Consider the following 6,100-nt stretch of genomic DNA (forward strand, 5'->3'; position numbering starts at 1 on the left):
TCTTCCATAACCTCCATGATGTTTTTGTTTGAGAGCTTAGAAGGTTCCGGAATAGACATGTTGAAAAATTGCTCGTGGTCCCACCGGGCGTGCCAAAAGTGTGTTGACGGAAAAATTGGACGATGACCTTCGCGTACTAGCACACGAAACCTGAGAGATCTGCATCGCTCAAGTACAGGTTATAACCCTCTCGATCCAAGGCATGCCAGTCAATTTAACCTGCCAATTGACAAGGGCAAAGAAGACATTAAATTTGAGAGCGAATTGACTGGTGTTCCGATTAGCTCCAAGAGGTCGTAAACGGCCAGGTAGCCAATACAGAAAAAGACAATCGGCTAGGTCAACCGATGTATGTGTAATCAATGCAAAGGAACTATTAAAACACAACCTAAACAATACTACGCGAACAACACTTGAGACAAATCTAGTCGGCTATAAAACAGTTCTTGATTGAAAAGCAGGGTAAGAAGCCGATCGGAATCTATTCCAAGCTGGATACTGGTGATAGAAGCTAAAGTAACAAGATTTAAACAAATTAACTTGCAGATCTATCCAATATCGATAACTTGATGAATAAATCTAGAAGAAACAACAGCTATGCACCGGAAGGTAAAGCCTAGAAATTACTCGGTAAACGCGGAACTTACAATCTAGCCGGAGATCAAGATGATGCAGTCCTGCTAACTTGGAAGAACTCGTGAAGAAAAAGAGAACTTTGGTGAAGTCGCTGACTTGAAAGTAAATTACGAATAAAGTAGATTTGTTTGTGTGTGTGTGTACATCCTTTTTAGACCTCGTAGGGTCTCTAATTATACTCAAGACTCCTAGTCCTAGTCGATTACGACACAATACAATATCTATAACCAAAGAAACAAACTTTCTAAACAAAACGACTCGTACAAGAGTCGGAAACGAACTTAGCCTCTATTAGCTAACCCTATATCCACCATCTTGCAACCTCCTCGCCGATCAAGACTCTTTTGAAGTCCCAACATCTCTGATCGGCTGGAGCCCTCCTGCTTGCATCGGCTAGACCCCATTGGCTCCCATCGGCCGAATCCCCCTGTCTTCATCGGCCGAACCTCTATGATTCCATCGGCTGAACTATTGTAACTCCATCGGCTGATTTTACTAGCCGTTGCTCCTCTGTCACACATCAACATCCCTGCTTCCCTTTGACGTCAACTTTTGATACGTGTCAAAAAATGGCGTCAACAGAGACATTGTCGCAACAGTATTGTCTGGCTTCCTTTTGTGGTTCTGACCGCCTGAGTAGTTATTTCGGTTGTCATTGTTGGGGTGATCGTTTCAGTTCTTATCGTTGCACTAGCCATTACTCTAATTGTTGTTGTTTTAACCCTTGTTGTGACTAGACTCAAACCTTTTGATCTCGTTGTCTTCTTCATTTGCCCATGCCTGTATCATGATCTTAAGAGATTTGATATCTTCGGGGCGTTTCCTACCAAAATCTTGGAACATCCAGTGGTCATAGAGACCATTCTAGAAGCAATCTATGGTGTCGTGCTTCGTGATGTCCATAATTGTGGCCTTCTTGTCGAAGAAACGATGTAGGTAACTGCGTAGGGTCTCACCTTGTTGTTGTTTGAGTTGAGACAACTCGATCCTATTGCTAGGACGTTGCATTGCCCCTGCGAAGTTGTTGGTGAATGCTACCTTGAGATCCTTCCACATGTCGATGGAGTTCTTGTCTAGTGACTCGAGCCATGTGAGTGGCGCTACCTCCATGCAGATGGGGAAGTAGATGACCTTGGTGTCGTCATTCCCTCTTGCTACTTGTACTGACAGTGAGTAGCACCGCAGCCATTGGACTGGATCCTGCTTGCCATCGTACTTGGTGATATCAAGAGGTTTGAATTTCTCAGGTAGAACTGTCCTCCTCACTCGTCTTGAGAAGGTGGAGAACCTATCGGAATCCTCTCCTGGGTACTCGGCTTCTTGCTCACGCTCGTGGCGGCGTCCGTCAATGATTGTATGAGTGTCGCGGCCAGCATTGAGCTTGCTACGGAGATCATGTACTGGTCGTTCAGGCTCTGGGTTGGGCCTACGGTGGCCATGGCCTCCTGATGGTCTCGCCTGACTACCTTCAACTCCGGCTTGACTTGGTCTGGCACCTCCGATTTGACTTGGTCTTGATGAAGTGTGCCTATGACTACTGACATGCTAGGATGGGGTGTGCGGAACTGAATGTATGAGGTTTTGCTGATCGAGTTGTTCGTATACGCGCTCCGCCAGCTCAGCCAGTTGCCTAGTGTACTAGTTTTGTGGCATTGCCCAAGTAATAAGATCAACGGATGCGATAGTGGTAAGAGGAGTACGATGTTGGCGCGATTGAACTACTTCAAATGCATGATCCAAGTTCAAAATTGGCAGGTCAGCTGCAAGGCGGCGGTGACACTCTGCTCTTGTAGCATTTCTTGCTCGCCATTGAGTTCTTTGGGCCTTGGTCTCTTCTCCGATAATGTTGGTAGTCAGCTCATCCTGCGAGACACTGTCTGGGTGACATTCATGCCACGGATTTGTCTCTTGTTTCTCTTCCTCTTCACCTTCTTGTGCAGCAATGAGAGCGAAGAGTTCATGTTCTGGAGAATAACTTCCCAAACTTGACGTGATGACCTCTGTGGAGCCGTCTTCTTTATAGATGGGCGACAGAGGAGTTCCTTCCTGGTAAGGAAGAGTATCAAGGTAGGCAATAAGGTATGAGTCATCATTCTTGGCGAGAGCGGGTGGCTTCATGTTAGGCTAGTAGACGAATCTGCCTTGTGGATGTAATCACCAGGCCTTGCTGTGGACCTGGTAAAGAAGTCTTCTCCTTCGGGTCCAACTAGTAGTCGGAGTCCTCGATCATATCCGTGTTGGATTGTTATCTGGACAGGGTAGCTTGGAAAACAACACCAGTGTCTCGAAGTCCAAATGGGAATTGAGTAGGGTCATAGTCCGATTCGCACGATGGCTTAAGCGTCGGCTCGTGAAATCCAGTTCGACTAGCAGGAGGACTCAAGTTGTACTCGGACTCATCCTCCCAGCCTCTGACTAAGTTAGAAATTGAAAATTCACCGAATTTCTCGGCGAGATCCTCCAGGACTTGACGCTGGAGCTTCATGGCGTGCTGCTTCTTCTCTGGGGCCGGCGCAATGTGGCGGCGGAAGTTTCCAGCACCGTCTGCAACGCAAACCTAGGATCCGAAGATGAATGTTGCGCTCACTTTGAACGTGATGGTTGATGATGACTTGGGCCATCGAGTTCGCTAGTGGATTTTCAGCGAGAGCCCCTACCTAGCGTGCCAGTTGTCGGTGTTTAGACCCAGCAACCTACTTAAGGGAGTGCTTGAGGTAGTGTTTAGTGCATGGGGCTTGCCAAGATCAGGAACTCGAAGGTGAACTCGAAAACATGATTTAGACAGGTTCGGGCCACTAGATTGCATTTTACCCCTACGGCTTAGTTCATCAAAACTGGAGGCAAGGTGATTTGTACCATAGAGACTGAGATCATCATGAAGGCTTTGTTCAGAATTACTTCTTTCAATAGGAGCTGGAGGAGGGAGAGCAGGTGTTGGAGGAGGGAGATCAGGAGTAGGTGCAGGAGTAGGAGCAGAAGGTGCAGGTGCAGATGACGTAAAGTTTAGGTTTCTTGTAGCAACACTTCCTGTTCACAGATACAATTGGAACTCAGATTAGATGAGTTTTAAAGAACCAATAAATTGTTTGATGCTAAAAGTAACAAATTAAGATATGCAAGTGAGGGAATTTCACCTTCATATAGTTATTCCAATTGGTAAAAGAGGGGAAATGGCTTTTTGCGAAACTTTGCTACTCTTGGGTGATTCTATTGAATGTAATAGAAAAGGATAATTACTTAACAACAATAACTTAGCTACTTCTTAGCATATTTTATATAGAGTCCAAATGGCTTACCGCAATTAGCTTCTCCCATAGTTTTGGTTCCGTTAGTATCATACACAAAGATTCATTCCAACCATTACCACTGTCTCTTTTAGCATCTCTTAGTGCCTTGTAATTAGCTTTGAGCTCCTTCTCCTTCTCCTGCACCTACTTCTTTGTGCAATGAGCTACGGGAAACTTCTCATTGAACTTGCTAGTGATAATCCTCCATCCTTCTGATACCCAACCATTTTAACCTTTATATCTAGGGTTATCTTTGTAGTCATGTAATATTTCAACAAGACCTTTCTCATAAGCGGAGTTCCAAGCAAGCCTATCAGCTTCTCCTGTCATGGCTGCATTTCCCAAAACATGTTAAGATGAAGTACAAAGAAACATAAGCAAAATCAAGGTGTCTCAAAAAAAGAAATTGAAGTACAAAGATAACAATTGCATTAAAAAAGGCACTGATTACAATAATGCTTGCAATAGAAAGTTCCAAAAATTACATAAGCAAATCATACAAAAACTAGAGGAACCATACTCCTCTAAAAGATATTATTCTAAACTAATTATTATTATTATAAGCAGCCCATAGTTGGTGTGTGATATGATCTCTTAGAGTGCTAACATCGTTTGACTCCACCTCACTTAGATACTCGTAGTCCCCCTCCGGCACGTCAACATATTGATATGTTGGGATATACTCTTGTTGGTCATCCAGCCGCCCCTCTTGACCATTTTGCTCTCTAATTATATTATGAAATGCAACTGCTGTAGCTCCAATCTTGATTTGATTTTCTATGGGATGGAAAGTGCCTACTTTCAGAATTGGGAACGTCTTCTTTAGAACACCAATGGCCCTCTCTATATGGTTGCGAAGCAATGCATGGATATGGTTGAATGGTTCTTTGTAGTTTGCATAACCACTTTGAGACGAATGACGCCTTATAAACTCACTGAGATGGTACCGAGATATGGAGAAATAAAGGATGATGTATTTGCGTACCCACCATCTAGAAAATAGAACTTCCCCTCTGGTAAAATAAATCCTTTGCTAACAGCAAATCTAAGGACTCCTGCATCTGATGCTGACCCTTCCCATCCACATGAAATGAATGTGAAGTTAAGGTTGAAGTTGCATGCTAACATAACATTCTGTGATAGGGTTCCTTTCGTATTTCTGTAGAGAGGGGCCTTGTGTTCTACGATGGTGATTGGTATATGAGTGCCATCGATTGCACCAATGCAATTCTGCATAGAAAGGAAAGAAATTAAGGACTTGGCATGCAAGGAAAGAAAAGACTGGGGAAAGGATTATGCCCACTTGAAAGAAGGGCATAAAACGAGGATTTATCGCGATTCTGATATGAGTTTGGAATAAACTTGGAAGTCTCACAAATCGATGAGTCAAGGTAGGAATTATTTTGAAAACTTTTGTTATTTTCCGATGGATCGTCTTGCCGCTGTGTTGAAAATCTTTTTGTAGCCTTTGGTTGCTAGCATTGTGTGAGAGAATAGACATGAACATCCCAAGCTGCTCCTCAACAGCAACACATGGTGTGTCACAGAGGAAATTCTCTCTTCTAAGAAAGTTCACTATGGCTTTAAATATTTCAGGTTCCATTTGGAACTCAACTTTACACCAGCTCGGGTGCCCTTCAAGGATTTCCTTAACCTTTTTGGCAATAGGAAGAGAAGATGTGTGCACAGGAATTTTCTCTTCTTGTAGGTACGAAATTATGGTAGGAACAATTACAAAGAACAATTCATGGTCCTTTTCCTCCTCCTCCAACAAGAACTGCCTAACTTGCTCCTCCCAAGATCTCATTATCTAGTGTATGTATATATAAATCATATTCTTAATTAGCACAATGAACTCAGCATTTATCATATACTTGGTACTAAAAAATTGAAACCAACAATTGAAAATGCCTATTTAGTCATGAGCAAGGATTGCACAAAACTAGCTATGTTCCTCCCTCTAAACATTTTTGAACAGATTCAGTTGAGAATCACCTTCATTAAAAATCAACAGTTTCTAACCTGTACTACTACTCTGCTCATTAGAGGGTAACTGTACTATTACTCTATACTGATCGTTCCTGCATCTAGTGTTCATAATTTCTTAGTTTTAAAGGCTGCAAACATCAACAGAGATGCATTAGATTTTGACCAAAGAACTCAAAACAAGACTGATA

The 6,100-nt window shown here is 43.0% G+C and overlaps 1 pseudogene; it reads right to left on the minus strand.

The window, feature by feature from the left end:
- Nucleotides 1-4,467: 4,467 nt before the first annotated feature.
- Nucleotides 4,468-5,730, minus strand: LOC140221856 (uncharacterized; annotated as a pseudogene).
- Nucleotides 5,731-6,100: the final 370 nt, after the last annotated feature.

The sequence above is a fragment of the Setaria viridis genome, chromosome 2 (assembly GCF_005286985.2).
Source record: "Setaria viridis chromosome 2, Setaria_viridis_v4.0, whole genome shotgun sequence".
Classification (NCBI taxonomy): Eukaryota; Viridiplantae; Streptophyta; class Magnoliopsida; order Poales; family Poaceae; genus Setaria; species Setaria viridis.